This window comes from Molossus molossus, unplaced genomic scaffold (genome assembly GCF_014108415.1).
Source record: "Molossus molossus isolate mMolMol1 unplaced genomic scaffold, mMolMol1.p scaffold_m16_p_11, whole genome shotgun sequence".
Lineage (NCBI taxonomy): Eukaryota > Metazoa > Chordata > Mammalia > Chiroptera > Molossidae > Molossus > Molossus molossus.
The window spans coordinates 82,689,556-82,709,720 of record NW_023425346.1 but is presented as its reverse complement, the minus strand read 5'-3'; the positions used below and the strand labels follow the sequence as shown (position 1 = coordinate 82,709,720).

Sequence of the window (20,165 nt, the reverse complement as noted above, 5' to 3'; positions counted from 1 at the left end):
TATAGCCGTTAGTTCTTTCAAAGCAACTTACATCTTTCTTCCGCAGACTCCTTGTATAAAAGAGCCTTGTCAACCCCAGGGCAGCGGAGATGTTTGTCTTCTCCATCTAGCCCTGCTGCTGGTGGTTTAGGCCACACACCCCGGACCTGGTCCTTTCTCTGGCTCAATAATAAACCCTTTCTTTCAGTGCAACTTCTGGTCTCGAAGTTTGTTGTTTGACATTACCTGTTTCGGAAGTACTTTAAGGCGATTGTTAAAATCACAGAATTCAATACCCCATCCATTGTAGACCCATGGGATAAAAATCTGTGGTGTGTATGACTCAAGAACTTGCATTCTTAATAAGCATCCAAGAGCCTTGGCACTCATAATGTAGTATCACCTGTTAGTTCATTAGAGGTGCAGAGGCCCCACCACAGACCTCCTGAATCATAATTTGCATTTTAACAGGATCCCCACACATAACATTTGAGAAGTACTGTTCTAGAAGATGCTGTTACATATTGAAGTTTGAGAACCACTAGTCTAGGAAGACTGATGAGCATATAGATGCATTTGGTATGAGATGAATGCATTTAAAGAGGAACATGTGAGTTCCTCTGGGCATGCATAAAAGGAATTGGTTCCTTTGTTGGTGGTTTCCAGGAAAGATGTGATATCTTCTTAAAGAGCAAGGAAAAGTTGGCCAGGCTAAAGGGTTGAAGAGGGCGTGAAAGCTCCCCTCAGAGAAACCCACATATACCAAAGTCCTGAGGCAAAAGAGAATACTGTATGTTTAGGGAACAAGAAATGCAATTCAAAATGCAGTGTCAGTTTTATTTTTTAAATGTATTTAAACTCTGAACATCAACCAAAGAAGATATATATTTTAAAATTCTATGGTTAAAGATTTTCTTTAAGGGGGAGAGGTAATCATATTTTTCCATTCCTACCACGCTGCTTTCTCTGGCCTCCTTTGACAATTTTTTTTTTTTTTTTGCCTCCATTTCTTCATTCATTCAAACATATATAGATTGGGCATTGTGCTTTGAGCCTGTTATGTGGTGGTGAGTGAAACCGAAATAGTTCCTGCCCTCAGAGAGTTTATAGGGTGAGGGTGGAGAAGCCAATAAAGCAAATAAGTAAATAAATGTGTAATTATATATTGAGAGAATGGCTAAGACGTGTGCTGTATCGTTGAAAAGGGTAGGAAACTTTAAGTAAGATCTTCCAGAAAGATCACTATATCCTCTTGCAAGGTGGCCAAACTCACTGTGGGTGGGGAAAGGTGGAGTCTCTCACTAAGGAGCACCCGTCACCAGCCAGTGTTTGTTTTGCTGGGAATCCCAATGGGGGTTGAAGACCTCCCCTCAAAACTGTCCCCTTCCAATCTGCTGGCTGCAACATGACAGGCCAGTGAAAACTGATTTTTATTTCAACTCCAAACTGAAATGAGAAGCAATCTCTAGGTTCAAATAGTCCTCTTTTCAGAAAACAGGTAGGAGTAATTAATTCTCTTAGACAAGGGAGTTGCTAAAAATGGGCCCCAGCCCCAAAGTGTTGCAATTGCACACATCACTTGGGTGCTGGGAGGAGCAACGAGGAGACTCTGCGGCACATGACATTGATTTCAAAATGTGTATCATGAGAACAGCACAGGAAAACAAAGAGGTAAGAGGCCTGGCGGGTGCGGTCAGGAGGCCCTGCCTGGCTGCTAGCTCCTCCGGCAGCAGAGGTGTCTTCACGGCCTGGAACCTTGTGTGTGCGGGTCTCGCTTCCCGGGCTGCTGGGGGGAAGCGTTTAAGAGTGGGACCGTGAGAAGCGCTTGTAAACAGAGAGCCGGGCAGTGATGGTTCGCGGCCAGAGCGGCTGTCATCGTGAGCCGGGCGGGTTCTGGAAGCCCAGCCCCAGTCAGGAGTAGATTGCAGGCCCAGCAGGTGAAGGGAAAGAAGCAGCTGGGGCCAGGTGAGCATCTGCCTGCTTCTGTGCTGCCTGGCTGACCACTGGGGGAAGGGCGTGGGGATGACAGGATGGTAAATACCAGAGAAGCTCCCTGGGGTAGCGGTGATTTTGCTGTTTCGTCCATGCTCTGGTTTTTATTTCATTCTGGAGACTGTACTAAAATGCAATGGATAATGGGTGAGGGGAGCTTACCTGGTGCCTTGTATGCTTATTTTTGTGAATTAGGTATATAAGTAGAAAGCAGTGAAATAGCTGTTCAGTTTTGTGCGTTGTTTTTGGTACCCCTACCCCCTCCCACGTCCAAGAAGCCAAACCTCAGCAGAGCTTTGAACTCACATCAAGCTGGGGCTCCCAGAGAAACAACTATTGTTCTCCTCTGTTGACTCCGCTCATGTTTAATGTATATTAAATGAAACTACAGTATGTAATCGATGACAAGCATGATTTGGTCTTCTATCAGAAAATTACTAAGCTAAAAATTTAAGGCTAAGGAAATTTCCGACCGGCTCCTCAGATGAAATGTTATTACTGAGATATACAAATGAATGACAAGTTAAGACTGATCTAGATTTGTAGCTTGCAAAGCAGGACATGTTTGGATTTTCCAGGTTAAACTGAGATTGAACTATGTGCTGTTGTAAACTTATTTGGAAGTTTTTCTCCTTCTTTTTACCTCCTTGGAAAAGAGAAACACCTGTGTTTTCTTCGTTACTATTTTAATTTTAGTTGTCACAATGAATTGTGATTTGTATTCATTCATAAGATATTTTATTATAAAGTACCACATGTAAGTTATAATTGGAGTACCGAAAATAAACACACAGCAGTTTTTTTTTGTTTCATTAACTTCATGAAAATATGTTAACCATCACTGGGTTAAAAGGTCAGTAGACATGTGGCACCATGGTCACAATCTAACTTTCATTTAGAAGAATATTATGTTAAATTGCACATAGAGAATTATTTTTAAATTGTGCACATAAAGGACGTACTATTGATGCCTGATGAGTTTGTCTGTACAATGAATATTTTCACAGTGTAATGGTTCACTATACAGGACTATAAAGCCAGACTAGGTTTTGTATTCCTTCTTGGCCACTTCCCTATTTTGTAAACTTGGGATGTTTACTTACTATGTTTCTTAATCTGTAGAATGGGGATAATAACAATACAGAGCTCATAGGATTGTTATGAGGATTAAATGCGTTATTAAAGTGCTTAGTGCATGTAGCAATTGCTATATACATGTTTGTTAATAAATAACATATAATATCAGTGTTGAAAGTAAGATGGTGGTTGCCAGGAGCTGGAGGGAGGAGCAAAATGGAGAATTGTTAAATGGGTGTAGAGTTTCAGTTTTGTAAAATGAAGAGTTCTGTAGATTGGTTACACAACAGTGTGAATGTACTTAACAATACTAAACTGTACACTTAAAAATGATTTAGATAGCAATTTTTTTTGTATGTATTGTAAACATTTTCCCACAGTTAAAAATTTTTTAAAAATACCAGTGTTAGCAAAGTTATGTATACAGAATTTTTATTAGCACACAGCAGCCCCTTCTACAGTTGCCTTTGCCATTGTGAAAATGCAACTCTGGCAGTCATCAGTAAGATTCATTTATTTGGTAAATGCATGCAATTAAAACATCATAAAGAGCACAAACAAATTATTGAAAAAATAATACCTATGAGTCTACGGCAGACACAATTTAAAAAAAATTTATTTACTTTTTAATCCTCACCCAAGGACATTTTTCCATTTTTTGTTCAGATAGAGTGGGAGGGAGAGAGAGAGAAAGATCGACGTGAAAGGGACACATGGAGTGGCTGCCTCCCGCACCACCCAACCAGGGCCGGGAACAAACTGCAACCAAGGTATGTGCCCTGAGCGGGAACCGAACCCGGGTCTCTCTGGATCGCAGGCCGACATTCTAACCGCTGAGCCAAACTGGCCAGGGCAATTTTAATAATGCCTCTACCAAGATTGCATGCCCTAATCCCTGGAACCTGTAAATACGATGAAATATCCCTTGATTATGTTTTATAAGGCACAGTTAAATTTAGGATGGGGAAATTATCTGGATTGGCCTAATGTAATCACAGGAGCCCATAAAAGAGAAGATTTTCACTGTCTGTGGAAATCGGAGAGATTTGAAACCTAAGAAGGACTGAACATGCTGTTGATGTTTTGAAGATGGAAGGGACACTTGAGAAGGAACAGGGGCCAGCCACCTTGAGAAATGCAGGAGGCCTAGAGTTCATGAGGGTGGCCCAGCATGGAAACTGGAAGCTCAGACCCCAGGGCCACAGGTGGATTCTGCCAGCAAACTGAATGAGTTAGAACTGGATTCTGTTGCAGAGCCTCTAGGTAAAAGCCCCTCCCGGCCACCACCTTGATTTTGGCCTCGTGAAAGAGACCCTATGAAGAGAATGTAGCAAGGCCCACCTAGATTCAGAGCTTCAGAATTAGGAAACACAAAATGGGTGCTGTTTTAAGCAACTCAGTTTGTGGAAATGTGTTATGTACCAATAGAAAACTAATACAGATTGTAGCAGAAAAATGGGTGAAAGACGGGAACAGACTGTTCATAAAAGAGAAAATGAAATGGCTAATAGATATATGAAAATGTATTCTCTTACCATTAATCAAAAATATGAAATCGAAGCAATAGCAAGGTGCATTTTCCAGCTTTTATATTTACATAGATTTTTAAAAATTATAACTATCCACATTAGTAAGTGTGCAGTGGGGCAGATACTCTCAGATGCTGGGAGGGGTTTATAACTTTTCTGAAAAGCTTCTTGGCTTAATGTATGAAAAACTTCACTAATTCTCTTACCCCTTGATCCAGTAATTCCACTTTTAGCAATCCAAAGGAACTTATGAGAAATATTTTAAAAATTAATGTTCACAAATGTTTTCGATTAGAAAAGTCATATTAGCAATAATTGAAATGCCCAACAACAGGGGAACAGTTTAAATAAATTATGGCGTCATCAAAAGATATGGTGTTATGCAGACATTTAAAGGGATATTTATGAATTTTTTTTTTTAATCCTTACCTGAGGATATTTTTCCATTTATCTTCAGACAGAGCAGGAAGGAGGGAGAGAGGAAGAGAGAGAGAGAAACATTGATGTGAGAGAGAAACATTGATGTGAGAGAGACACATCGGTTGGTTGCCACCTGCACGACCCCAACCGGGGCTGGGGATGAACCACAACCGACGTTCGTGCCCTTAGCTGGAACCGAACCTGTGACTCTTTGGTCCGCAGGCTGACACTAACTGCTGAGCCAAACCAGCCAGGGCCATTTGTGAATAATTTTAACTATGGAAAGGTGTTTACTAATTATTGTTAAATAGGGAACAAATAGAATAGAGAGCTGTATCTACAGTACGCTCTCAACTTGTTATAAAAAACCCAGAAAGATCTATTTATATAGGAAAGAGGCCAAAAGGGCCAAAATGCGGAAGTGCTTTTTTCCCACTGAAGGGTGAACAGGCATTATTTATTATATCTTTTATACTTTTCTGTATTTTCAAAATGTTGAGTAGTGAACATACTGTAGTTGTTCATAATCACAAGAGTCCATAAGCATTATTTTGAAAACTATTAAAGCTCTGTGCTGTGGGGAATACAGTGAATCTGAAACATTGTCCAAATAATGGAGAAAATAAAAATCCATTAAGTAACTTAAATATGTGGCAGAGAGTGATTTAAAAAAAAAGAAAAACAGTGAGATAGGAAATGATAATTATTGTTGGAAAGGTTGAAAATAAAGTTGGAAAACTTATTTCTCAATAGGGTAATCAGCTTTATGGTAGAAGGATTGCTAAATATCATACTGAAATAATAGGAAAAGAAGGTACACAGTTAAATTTTTATTAAAAGTGTTTGTTTTTTTAGAGATTGATGGATTTTAGGCTCTGGGCTATGGACCTCGGTTACCTACATAAGTGGAAAATAAAGAACTATGATGGATATGTAACCATTTGCAAAATAAAACAAAAAGTCCTGCATATTATGACTAGAAAGACCAAGGAGGACCTGGGCCAGTAACATCTGCATTAAAAAACATCCAAAACTAATATTTTATTACATACTTGATATACTCTATTCCAGTTTAATCGTGTATATAGCATAATACTTGAAGTTGTCATACATTTACATGTTAAGCAGGCAGGTAGATGGGTGCTACTTTAATTATTAGCTTCAGAACACCTGATTTTAGTAGACACCTGGGCAAGTTGTTTAGCATACTCTTTTCTGGACAGTTTCCAGGAATACTGGATCACAGCTACTCCTGCATTCTCCCCAGGGCTCCCTTCCCTGTTTTCGCTTCACCCTGTCCTCCCACACCTGTAGAAAACTACAGAAAGTGTCTGTTGCCTCATTGGCTCCTAGCCAAATGCTGATTAGCTGTATGAAGAATGTTAACCTCTTAATAGAAACCATTTGGAGGAATACCTAGCAAGGAATTGCTTTTTTCTTTTTATTTTAGAGTGGATTTTGTATTTGGTTCATAAGTAGCCAAACCGCATTCTAGTTTGGAGCTTCTGGTGTAGGCTAAATAATTCAGAGGGCTGAGTCCTGAGTGGGAAGGCGATAAGAATGACCCCCAGCAGTAAATTCCATGCATTACGTTTGCTCTGTTTCATTGGCTACTGTAGATATTACCAAATAGACAATAAAAAGCCCACGTAATTTATTTTCATACTGACATAAGATAAGAACTTTATTTGGTCCATGAGTGTAATTAATCTTGATGGCATCATGAGTTATGAGCAGAAATCAAAGTCAAAATACAGAGGCGATTGCATTGAGATGTCACGCTTGCTATCTTCATTAACATTTTGTTTGTTTTTCGGATACTCATTAACTATTAATTTGAGTTATGTGTTTCAAATTGGATTCCCTGGTTATATGCCACATGAGTGTGGTAGAGATTTATTTGTTCAGTTATCTTGATTAGTGTAACCAATTTATAATTCAGTACAAACTAAAGCTGCCCTGTTCTGCCTTATCTGGTTTACTTTTGGCCATTTATCTAACTGGGAATTTGCTAAATATCTACTTCATCTTGTGGTCTGTAGATGTGATTATAAATGTAGATTTTCAATCACAGAACAGGGAACATGTATTATAGGTTAGAAAATGTTAGAAATGTGATCAGCAGTTTTCATGCTCCAGGAAGTGAGCTAAATTATCTCTTCCCATGTGTTCTTGATGCATTTAAAAACAAAATTTTTTTTTCCTTTATTGATTTTTAGAGAGAGAGAGGAAGTGAAAGGGAGAGAGAGATAGAAACATCCATGAGAGAGAACATTGATTGGCTGCCTCCCACATGCCCCCCACTGGGGGTCAGGCCCACAATCTGGGCATGTGTCTTGGCCAGGAATTGAACCGGCGACCTCTTGGTGCATGGGTCAACACTCAACCACTGAGCCACACCAGCCGGACTTGATCCATTTTTTATCAGCACTGTAACTTATCCAGAACAATTTCTGTTCCACCCTTAGAGATTCATTGATTCATTGATTAAACAAGTAAGAACTGAGCACTTGTTTTGTGCCATGGCACAGAGCTCTTGTACTCGGAGCTCGGAATACAGTCTTGAACAAAATAGGTATGCTCTTGCCTTCATGAAGCTTATGGTCCAGTGGGGGAGACAGAAAAGTAACCAGACCGTTTTACCCAGAGGGAGAAGCATGATAATTGAGGAAGTCAGGGTGCAACAGGAGTACAAGGAGGGACGTCCAAAATGGATGTGGGAGGTCAGGGAAGAAGTGATACCTCAGCAAAGACCTGAAGACAATTAAAATTAGCCAAATTTGCCTGGCCGGTGTGGCTTAGTGGATTGAGTGTCATCCCATGGACTGAGAGGTCCCAGTTTGTTCCTGGACAGGGCACAGGCCCGGGTTGCAGTCTCGATCCCCAGTAGGGGGTGTGCAGGAGGCATCCAATTGGTGTTTCTATCTCTCCCTTCCTCTTTCTCTAAAAAAGCAATAAAAACATATTTTAAAAAAATTAGCCAAGTTGTGTGTCTGTGTGTTGCAGGATGGGGTGTGGAGAGGGAGATTAAAGAGATAAGCCCAGGAGAGGCCATGTTAAGGAGTGTGGTTTATCCAGAAGATGCCAGGGTTGTACTTTTAGAAAGCCCACTCTGGCTGCGTTGTGAGGAATGGATTAGTGGAGGGCCAGACTGATGGCGGACGACTGGAGGGCGGTGACACAGGAGGGAAATGGTTAGATTTGGCAGATCTTGTAGTGGCAGAATCAGTGCACCTTGCAGACTGGAGTGACTGTGGTGAGGGAGCCAGAAGGGGCAAGGGTGATGGTCATCTTTCTGGAGTAGACGATGATGTCCTTCACTATACAGATCATGCCAGGAGGAGGGGCAGGTTGAGGGTGAGGTGAAGAGTTTGGTTTTGAGCATTGTTAGGAGTTAGGGGACAACCGAAGGCAGTTGCATATGTGACTGTAGAGCTCAGGAGAACAGTCTGTTCCTCATCTACCACGAGGATTGTAGCTGGAGCCATAGGAATGGAGAAGATCACTCTGGCAGAAGAGGAGCTTACTAAGAGGGTTATGGGGGAAATGGAGGAATACTTTAATTCGTGATATGGGCAGAGGAAGGAGCTCGCAGAAGGGCCTGAAAGGAGCACCCAGAGGCGAAGGAGAAATACCGAAGAGACTGTGTCAGTGAGTTCACAAGAGACAATGCAGAGAGTGGGTGTTGGGTAGGCCAAATACTGCTGAGAGGTCAGACGCAAGGTCTCCTGGGTTTAGCAGCAAGGAAATTGTTAACTTCTGCCTGTGCATTTTCAGCTGGGGCAGAACCAGATTGCTTCTGGGGGAGAATGAATGGGTTGTGAGAGGTGGAGTGAGAAAATAGAAAGAATACATTTTATTTTTAAATTTTTTAAAAATATTTTTTCTTTATTGATTTTAGAGAGAGAGGAAAGGAGAGAGAGAGAAACATCGATGAGAGAGAACATCGGTTGATTGCCTGCCTCCTGCATGCCCCCCACTGGGGATCGGTCCCACACCCTGGGCATGTGCCCTGACCAGGAATCGAACCTGCGACCTCTTAGTACATGGATTGATGCTCAACTAATTGAGCCACACCGGCCAGGCTAGAGAACACATTTCAAGAAACTTGGAAGAAAAGGGGAGGAAGGAGAAGTGCCCTAGCCCTAAAGGAACTTGGGGGGCAAGGGAGGGTATTACTAATTTTTTCTTCTTTGAGATATTCCTTTTGAATCATCCTGCATCTTGCACCATGGAATCCCTTCACTCCAGGATCACCAGAAAAGCCAGTGCATAGTAACTCATGCTACTTTGAACAGCGCAGGAGCAACCCTTGAGTAAATTAAAACCTCGTCTACGAGCCTCCTGAATTCATCATCGTCACTAGCCTCTTTACCAGTTTGTGGTTTATAATGGGAGGAGATGAAAGAGAATGTGGTGACCCTTACAGACAACCCCTGTTGCCATCCTGTACCCTGCTTTGGAGTTCATGAAGCACTACTTCATATCATTTGATTTACACTCTAAGACAACCTGTGAAGAAGGTAGGGCAGGAATCCTTATTTGACCTACATCTGAAATTCAGGTTCAAATGACTTGCCCAGAATTCTACATCTGGTGGTAGTGCATGAAAGTTCAAACTCAAGTGTTCTAATTCCAGATCTCCTGATCCAAAAGTAATTGCCCTTTACTGAAAGGTTAGCTAATGATGTCTATATTTTCACTGTAGTGTGGTCATATGAAACCCTGGGCATATTGTCTTTTAGTACACTTAAGAAATAAGACTGAAAGTTGTGGGTTAACTTTATTTTGTTTTTATATTGATATTTGCCCCCTCCCCATCAACCCCACCATCCCAAAAATGTTAAGTTGGTTTTAGAAGGAGGCAATTTACTTGGACATGCATTAATAGTTAAAATGTGTTTGAATTATCTGTAGTCATATCTAATTTGAAACTATTTTAATTCTTTCGACACAAACACTTATTTTCAGGTTTTTAAAAAGCAAACATTTTTACAAGTGTTTGTATTTATTGGCTAAATGAAAAATGATGTCTTAGGGAAACAGTAATAAAAGGTTTGGGCAATTAGGACTATGTAAACATTTGCAAAAGCACTTGTTTGGCCTAAATGAAGTCACAGTTATTATACCCTTGCAGGCATTCCAAGTATTGTGTCCAAGGTCACTGAGAGAATTGAGGTTAGCTATTTAGTTAGAGAACAGCCTTTTATTCTGTTTGTTCAGGGACCTCTCATCCACTTACAATGACACAGAAGTATTACAGAGGTGATTTTTTTTGGTAAATTAAGTATAAACTATTTCCCTGGGTACGAAGATGATACTAGGCAATTAACTTTCTGAGTTGTAGGATTAACAAACAGTAAGATTTAAAAATAAATATTAGAGTTGCTGGTGTTTGACACTAAAATTCAAAGCATCATGTGTAAAATTTTAGTAGTGTTATATTAAAACAATTAATTTACTGTGAATTGTCACATGGGGACTGTCTGTGCCCCCTTGAGTCTTGTTACCACTCACCGGCCATATTCCCTTGGACAAGATACTTTATTTCTTAAATCTCAATTTCCTTACTGTAAATTTCCTCTCTGATCGTGTTGTTGTGAAGATTTAACAACATAATGCAGATAATGGGCTTCACATAATGACTCAAAAAATTGAGTACTTTAGTAAGTACTCAAAAAATATTAGCTATGACTCTTCAATCTTGGTCTTGGCTTAGGAATTATAAGCACTATCTTTCTTAAAATATTTTGTGAACTGCATCATGCAACATTTAACACGTGTCAGTCCACACTGAAGGAGTCCTCTGCGGGGCATTTTTAGAGTTTAGTGTGGTAGTGGTGTCTGATGCTGGGCAACTATTTAAGTTCCAGCTATCATATCCCGTCATTCTAATGTCAGATCAAAACAAAGAAATGTGGGTCAGTCAGAGTTCCAGAACTCAACTCCTACATGCTGTAGGATTGTTTTATAAAAATTTATTCCATATTAATAATAGTTCATAATGAAATAAATTTAGACTTAGATTTGGAAACAAAAATATAGTTTCTACTGTGCTTTTCCTTCATACTCTGTAAACTTGTCCTTTGTCCTGTGTGATGGGCAGAGGTTTTCTGGTCTTCATGTTGTGCTTGTAAAATAACAAAGACTCATCCTGCTATTTTGCCTTACCTTGGCCTTATCTTTGAGGGTCAAAGACAGTATTTTGTCTGCCTTCGCCAGCCTTGTTTGTTTTCCAGACAGAATTGTTAAGAGGCTGCTGTGTAGCCAACGTTGTTGTCCTAAGTTTGAAGAGGAGGGAGGGGTCATGGATGCAGCCCATCGCCTCTGAGCCTGTCTGTCCTTTCAGATAAGAAGTGAGCCACTTTTGGATCTTATCATAGATTGTTTCTCTCTGGGCGCCAATGAACAAAGACCCAGGCTCACTGTTTTAGTAGATTCAAGTGTAGCAGAGGAAGAAAAAAAAATCGGTTCATCACCTCTCATGTATATTCACCCTAAATTACCCACAGAAGCCAGTTTTGTAAATATGTGCTAACCCATAAGCTGGTTGTTGTTTTGAAGGTTAAAGTTGTAAGTAGTCTCCCGTCTGCTAATCACTGCAGTGACCTAAGGAATGAAAGTCAACAGGAAGTGAGGCGATTATTCATTTCCCATAACATCCCAGCCACCCAGCAAAGGCCTCCTGTTGACCAGGTGTTTCTGTGGGTTGGAAAGACTTGGGCAGCCTGTGAAGAAGCCCTTTGCACTCTGGCCTTCCATCTGTGCCTTGTCAGTTCACTGCAAGCTCAGTCTTGGGTGGGACCCCTGAGGCTGTTGCTGTATGTGACAGCTCCATGATGGAAGCACCCTTTCTAGAGCAGGTGTGCTTGGTTTTGTTTGTATGTTTGTTTGTTTCCCTTGTCTTTGTTTCCTTCCACTGAAGTCATCTCTGTATATATACATATTATTATGTCATTTAATTGTGCCCTGTCACCTAAGACCCTTTATTGTCCCTTGATTAGTAATGATTTCTTACTTATGTTCTCATAACACCTTTTGTTTACTTCTGTTAAGACACCTTTTTTACAATTGGCTTTGTGTCGTTTCTCTAACTGAGGGCAGGAGCTGTGTTTTGTGTCCCAAGCATCAAACAGTATTTGGGTACTTGGTCAATCCTCTTCTAAGTGCTTGTTGAATAGAAATGGCTGTGTGGTTAGGAATCAGCTAGCTTCTAATAGGAATAGGAATTGTTTTAGATTTTACAAAGAACTGTCACATACATTACCCACATTTGTGCTTCACAGCTCTCGAAGGGGGATGGGGGCAGGCATTGGCAGGGTTCTCATTTTGCAGATAAGGAGGGCCCAGAAGTGCTGCATCAGCCTGATTTGCTGGAAGTCATTCACCCTAGCAGGCAGTGCTAGGACATGAACACTTTTCTGGTGTCAGAAATTTGTGTTCTTCCCATTGCTACACCTCTGTCCCACTGAATAAATTCAGAACTGGGTAGCTCATGGGTTGGATTCAACCTTACTCCTTGTTTACGGTCCTTCTAATACCAGGGCCCCTGAGCAATTTTAAGAGATTCAAAAGGTAATTGAACCTTGTGGCTCACAGGACTCAGTAATTAGGGTTCCAGGAACTGATTTCTTCCCCATGGGGACTTCAGCTGGCAATAGATGAGTCATCTTGGTCTCTCTTTCGTCATCTTTAAAACAATCCTGCTACTTGATTCACCTCTCTTTGGTGAGATGACTACATGTATTTATCAAGAAGCATATCAAGCACTTTATAAACTATACTTTAAGCCATGCATGTGAAAATGGTTATTCTCAGCAAAGCCAAGTGATTTTTGCTCACGTTAACTGAATTTGAGGAGTTTTGTGAGAACATTGGATGAAATTCAGTCCTGTATTGGGTTTGGAAACATAGCTCCCGTTACTCAGGCTCAAGTAGAAGATGCTAAATGAGCTGATGACATCTTCAAATCTGAAGTGACTTTCCTAGTTCTTTTTGGGTGTCTTGCACATGTGGGTCTCAGTGTACCTCCTTGGGGGTGGTCATTACCTTTGTTGTTGCAGTCTGTCACATATTTAGCCCACACTAGCTGGCTTTGCTCGGGTGGCACCCACATAGATACTGGTCAGTAATTTCCTGTTGCAGTTGGAGGCTGACTCTAGCAACATGTGGTTTTTATGATGGAAATTTTCACCTTCTTCATCTCAGTTGTAGGATGAAGGTAATTCGAATGGCTCTTTGGTTTGTTTTTAAATCACAGTTCCCTGCCATGGAGCTAATGGGAAATGGACAACATGGAGTCTGCATTTTTGGACACTTACATAACTGAATTTTGTGTCTGTCTTGCTTCTAAAAGCAGGACATTGGAACTCTGGTGGTTTTATGAAGTGGGCTTCCCAATCGAAAGCGTTGGCTTTTCAATCCGCGGTTGACCTAGGGGCACAATAACATCGCTGCCTTCAATAACAAAGCAATCTGAGATTTGAAGTGCCAGGCTTATATTTAGTTTGGTTTCTGGGAAAACGTCTTGGGGCATCAAATGTCCCAATGATTTTGCAAGTGGCGAACAATAAACAAGTACAGAGATGCACTGAAAAGTGCTTTGCATCGATTGCCTGGAGGTATTTCAAAGGACCATCTCCTCACTGGTATTAGAAGAAGCTGGAGCTCAAAGTCACTGAACAATGAGACCAGCTAAGCTACTGGTTTGTAGTGGTTCACAAAATAATCCCCAAGTGCTGCATAGGTGCTGTTGTTTCTATAAAAGGTCTGAGTGAGGGCTTTTGCTACCTGACCATTGCTGTATTATTTTTAAACCTGGTTTCAATAGCTTACAAGCTTTCTTTACCAAGAACAAATTTAAAAGTTCAAGTCAACAAAATATTTTGGAAAGCATGTCAAATTTTATTTCAATGAGCTTATAATAAATTCATGTATACTTTTGCCAGAAAACCAGAGTAGTGTTTATAATTACAGGTGTCAGTGCTTTACAAACACTCTCTATGCAGGTGTTCATTCAACAAATACTGACTGAGCACCCATTGTGTACTGGCCTTACTTCTAGGCCCAGTGGGGGTTATAAGATGAAATAGGGTAGAATTGCTCTTCTCAAGTTGATGTAAGTTCAGTAGGGTAGGTGTGCAACTTTAGACAAGTTATATATCTCTGAGCCTCAGTTTCCTCATCTGTAAAATGGGTATAATAGTACCCACATTATACATTGTGAGAGTTAAAGTGCCAAGTAGTGTAACTGGCATAAAATAGGCTTTTGATAAATTATACAGTGATTGTTATTATCATCAGCATTTCAGAAAGAACAGGCAGCATGTGATATATGTTCTGGGAGTGGTAGCAAAGACATTCTGTGGATGTTTAAGAGAGAGAAGACCGTTTGAGGATCAGGATGAAAGAATGCTTGTGGAAGAGGTGGCACTGGAGCTTGAAGAGTGGACAGAGTTTCAGTAGGTGGAGGTGGGGAGAGGGTACCTCAGAGATAACTGGAGGCAAAGTCTTGGAGTTCAGAAAGCATGATGTTTGAGCAAGGACATTCCAGTTTGGAGGAAAAGAGTGTTGTATGGAAGAGAAGTGGGAACTTGTGCTGGCACACTAGGCCAAGATTGTGAAGGCCTAGAGTGCCAGTTTTGATGAGCTGGACGTTGTCAGTGGAAACTTTATTGAAGGATTTTGTTTGCTCCTGTCTCCCAGTGTCCAGAATTGCATCCAGCCCACCGAGAGCACTCAGCAAATATGAATAGAATTAATAACTGACTGTGATTTTAGACAAACTGAGCTTAATTTTGCCATGAGATATGCCAGGTAGAAATGTCCTACAGGTGATTGGGAACGTAGGGCCAGAGGTCAGGCCTGAGGTTGAGACTGAAGCTGGAAGTTTGGGAGGCTTGAACAGAGTATTGTTGCAGTCATAGGTCTGGATAAATTGACCCAAGGAGCCCATATAGCTGTGGTCGGAGAAGTTGGTTGCCATGCAATACCTAAGGAGTATAACATTAAAAAAAATTATTTGTATAGTGTTTTTTTTCCAGTTCTAAAAGTAATAAATACTCATAGAAACCCTGGAAAACACTGACAAATATGGAAAACAACAGAAAAATCAGTCATGATCTCATAACTCAGGATAAATCAATAGGTATAAATCAATAGAGCCCAGGCAGTATCCATTTTTGATAAGGAGACCTGTACGAAAGGAGGAGGAGACTGAGAACGAGAGGAAAACCAACAGAGGGTGGTCTTCTGAAAGGCAGGGAGGAAATGTTTAAAGAGGGACAGGCAAATAGCAACAGTGAGAGTCAGGACTCGGAAGGACTGTGATGTGTAATGAGGGGTCCGCGGGAGAGGAGATGTGCAGTCAAGCGGGGCCTCATGTCAGGCTGTGAGGTGTAATGGCGCAGCCCCCTCTGGGACATTTCTTTCTTCTTCTCAAGGTTAATATTTACCAGTATTTGCTTTTCAAGCATACATTTAAACAGTAAGCCCAAATTGTATATAGTCTGATTCCAATTAAATATTGGACAAAAACATACCTATTGATTTATCCTGAGTTATGAGATCATGACTGATTTTTCTGTTGTTTTCCATATTTGTCAGTGTTTTCCAGGGTTTCTATGAGTATTTATTACTTTTAGAACTGGAAAAAAAACACTATACAAATAATTTTTTTTAATGTTATACTCCTTAGGTATTGCATGGCAACCAACTTCTCGTTTATTGAAACTTGTATACAGTGCAGCCATTTAATGTCCCCGCCCCCGCCGCAGGCCTGTGAAAACGGGAGTCCACCTGTGTTTCCAGCTGTCTTCCTCTGGAAGACCCCTGAAGGCTTCCCATGAAGTCTCATTGGCACCATGTCCTTTTCTGCTGCTTGTGGCTTATTTGTACTTCACCAACATGCTTACTTTGTTTTTATGACAAAAACACCATGAGAAACCCTAACCTCTTATAGCCTCGTGATCCAGAAGTGTCATTTTACTAGGGTCAGCTTCTCTTGTGGTGGATCCTTCATATTATGTAAGTCTTAGAAAATTCTCAGTGAGCCACAGCTGTAACCAAGGGAAGAACATGTGAGCGCCACATGTGCTGACCATCCTTACAGTCAGCCTCGGGTTGAAAGCACTGGCAGAAAGTTTATCCTAGGTGTCCTTGGCATTGCACGCTTCTCCGTACTCCAGTTGCTTCTGAAATTATATGGCCCAGACACCCTCTCAGCACTCATTACATTCTGATTACAAACCATTTAGTTCAGTTGGGGGGAAGTCAGCACTTTTACCAAACAGCTTTAGAGGACATGGCATCCCTGTGTGGGCTGGGCTGGTCTTGCTGCTCATATCTGCTTCTGCCTCTGTGTGGGAGGGCTGCTGGAGTCATCCTGTTAATTAGCCTTGCCCCATGAGCATGTAAACAGTGGATTTTCTTGTTAGAGCACAGCAATACACTGATTCTCCATCCTGTTACTTTTTGATGCATGCATGGAATTCTTGGGGTTGAACGTTGATTACCACCCTAACCAGCTTCTCAATCTGTTAAATAGAGGCAATAACCCTTTTTACAGAAAAGGTGTTCTACACAAAAATAAGATAAAATGTCTTTAGATTATTGAGTTTGGCTGAAACGAGTGTGTCATAAATAGTTGGTTGCTGACTTTGTCTTTGTTGAGCTGACGAATCTTCCCAGGGAGGGAGAGACCAGAGGCACGTGGTTGTTGAATGGGTGAAGTCCAGTGGTGCGCTTCATAATTATACATCAGTTTACATTTTTAAGGGCGTGTTGGGCCAACTACCTAGTGAATGATCCACAGGCGAAGCAGTTTGATATTAGCAGCTTTATTGAATACAGGTAGCTGAGTGAGGCACCCAGAGGTTAAATGGTCTGCCTGAGGCCACCCAGCCTGTGTGTGCTTGGGCTACATTTAGAACACAGTTCTTTCTAATTAGCTCCTGACTTCCAGTTTCGTGCTGAGGCAAACCATACTGCACCCACACACTGGTTTTACTCAGTTCACTTTGTCAGAGGAAGGTACGCTTCATATTTTGCCTTGTCTGAATATGTTGTTATTATTTTTTAATTAATTAATTTCAAAACCAAGTGAGACAAACTAGTAAGAGGTGTTTACTCAGAGATTCAGTTGGCATTAGACCTTGTAGTGAATTCGAGGGCTGTGCATGCTAATGTAATATAACAAAATACTGACAAATATGGAAAGATGAAGTTCCAAATCGAGTAAGGTTGGCAAATGGAGCCCCAAAGAATGGAGACGGAGAGGTTAATTAGGAGGGTACGAAGGCATCGTGCCTGCTGTGGAGTGGCGCAGAGTGCAGGGGACACAGAGGGGTTGCCGCTGGGCCGATGTGGTGTGGCAAACCCAGGTGCCCGGAGAGTCTGCGCAATGCCGAAGGCTCCCGGCTCGGACCGGAGCTCGGAGGAGTGAAACCCGAGCTGAGTGTAGGTCAGGAGCAACCAGCTGGAGAGGTGGCTAGGCCACGAAGGGCCATGGGCCATGAACGTCATGCCGAGGAATAACAGTGCGTTCATTCGGGCTCTATTCTACGCACTTGGGATACTTTAGTGAACAAAACAAACATAAATGCCTGCCCTCGAGGAGTTTACATTGTAGTTGGAAGCGAGAAACACTAAACATTAAATAATAAATTAAGTGATATGTTAGAGGATAGTAAAGGCATAAGGGTGATTAACATGAACAATCGTAGAAAAGTCATGTCTGCGGTATCTATCCTTGAAATGATATAATGGAAATGGTTTTACCTCTCAAAACATATACCCTGAGTCTAATCATGAGAAAAACATCAAACAAATCCCCACTGAGGGACAATCCATATAACACCCGACCGGTATTCATCAAAACTGTCTAGGTCATTGAAAACAAGGATGAGACAGTCACAGCCAAGAGGAGCAAAATAGACATGACAACTAAATGTCATGTATTGTGGATGAGGTCCTAGAACAGAAAAAGATATTAGGAGAAAATGACAGAAATCACAACAAAGCATGGACTTTAGTTAACAGTAATGTTCAATACTGGTTCATTAATTGTGGCAAATGAATGTACCATACTAATGTAAGATGTTTCATGGAGGAAGCTGGGTGTGGGGTTTATGGAAACGCACTGTACTATCTTTGCATTAGTTCTATAAATCTAAAACTGTTCTAAAATTAAAAGTTTATTTTTAAAAAGCAGAGTAAAGGGAATCAAATCCAGGGCAGAGTTGTGTGTTACAATTTTAAATGGGGTGGTCAGGGGAGGCCCCGTTGAAAAGGCGGCAGGAACAATCATGTAAAGAAAGAGGTGGCCGTGTTGATATCTGAGGGAGCAGCCAGTGCGAAGACCTTGAGGTGAGATGTGTCTGCAAGTTTGGGGACCAGCAGGGAGGCCAGGGTGGCCAGACAGAAGGGACGGTGGAGCGCAGAGTGTGAGGTCCTAGGGGAAAGATGGCCGTGCTGATCAGACAGGGAGGGGCTTTTTAGGCTTGTTCACGGGTCAGGTGCCAGGAACCATGCCATGTGTTGTTTTATTTAATTCTCTCAACTATCCTAGGAGAAGGGTATTATTAATTTGCTGATTTTGCAAATGAGAAAACTGAGATTAGAAAGTTAAAGTAATTTACCGAAGTCCCCTTGATGGTAATTTTTCCTTCCTCCTGAGCCCCAAAGTTGTCACTGTTGACCTCTGCCTCTTCGTCCTCTAGGCCGAGAACGGGCACACTGCAGCCCAGCGGAAAATCTGACCTTGCGATTGTGTTTTCTTTTTTAAGTTGGGGTAAAAAAAAATTAAAAATTTACCATTTTAATCATTTTAATCCCAGTAATGTTAAATATATTCACATTGCTGTGAAACAGATCTCCAGAACATTTTTATCTTGAAAATCTGAACTCTAGACCCATTAAACCCCCCCCCCCCCCATAACCACCATTCTACTCTCTGTTTCTATGAATAAGACTACTTTAGATACCTCATGTATATTGAATCATGCAGTATTTGTCTTTTTGTTACTGGCTTATTTTACTTAGCATGATGTCCTCATTCACATTGTGGCACATGACAGGATTTCCTTTCTTTTTAAGGCTGAATACTATTCCATTGTATGGATATAGCACATTTTGTTTACCTGCATGTTTTGTAAATAAAGTTTCATCAGAACACAGGCATGCCCATTCATTTCTGTGCTGTCCGCCCGTGGCTGCTTCCCCTGCTACAGCCGTGGAGTTGAATAGTTGACGTGACTGTGTGGCCCACAGAGCCCACACTGTTATCTGGCTCTTTACAGAAAATATTTCCTGACTCTTGTTCTGTTGGGGAGGGCCTGAAGGGTTCAGAGAAGTGATGTGGAGGCCACTTTAGCGGAGGAAGACCTTGCTGGCTTGGTGGGGGAGCTCGGACATGGGTAGGGAACTTGCCCTTACAGTCTAATTGAGGTGGAAAAGACAGTTTACGAAGTTTGAGTTGTTCAAACTTCAGGGAAGGGAGAGACCAAAGGCATTGCTTCTTCAGGAAAGACTCCTAGAGGGCTGGGGTGTGGACGGGGAGGGTGGGATCTGTGCAGGGTGTGGAGGGCTCTTCACCTCTGACCACTCCTTAACAAGTGAGGCAGGACAGAGCTTCAGAGCTGTGTCACATATGGGAGGTGCCACAAGCGCACAGAACCTAAGTTCCACAAGGGCAGGGGTTTTATCTGTTTTGTTCACTGTTGAATCACCAATGCCTGGAACACAGCTGCTTCAGAAAACATCCAGGAATGAATAAATCACTGCCACTTTCAGTAACTCTTTTTAGCTATTTAATTTGTACTGTGTGAATACAGGCAAAAGCTGGATTTCTTACACTGGTGTGTTAATTCATTTATTACACTAAGGAGTAATGGGGGGCTGTTGTTAAGGCAGCAGCCATCCTTATTGTTTATTGCTAGAGGTAATCATGATGTAGTGTGAGGGCTGTAAGTCAGAGGTACTGACAACAAAGGAGAAAAGGAAAACATTGTCAAATGATTCTAAAGATAGCCACTCAAAAAAAATTCATTCATTTATTTAACAAATATTTATTGAGCTGCAGTTGTGTTCTGGGGATCCAAGGGTGAGCAAAATAGACAGTTGCTGCCTGAGGGGATGTTGACATTGAAACTGTGAGTCTTACAGAAGTAC

At 41.4% G+C, this 20,165-nt stretch overlaps 1 protein-coding gene across 3 annotated transcripts in view; it reads left to right on the top strand.

Annotated features, from left to right (window-relative positions):
* The first annotated feature begins 1,677 nt into the window (after positions 1–1,677).
* PLEKHM3 (pleckstrin homology domain containing M3) overlaps positions 1,678–20,165 on the top strand; it is a 171,158-nt gene continuing 152,670 nt past the window's right edge. For all 3 annotated transcript variants that reach the window (XM_036254483.1, XM_036254484.1, XM_036254485.1), the window contains exon 1: positions 1,678–1,944. The gene's annotated coding sequence lies outside the window, so the exon portion shown is untranslated. The remainder of the gene's footprint in view (positions 1,945–20,165) is intronic.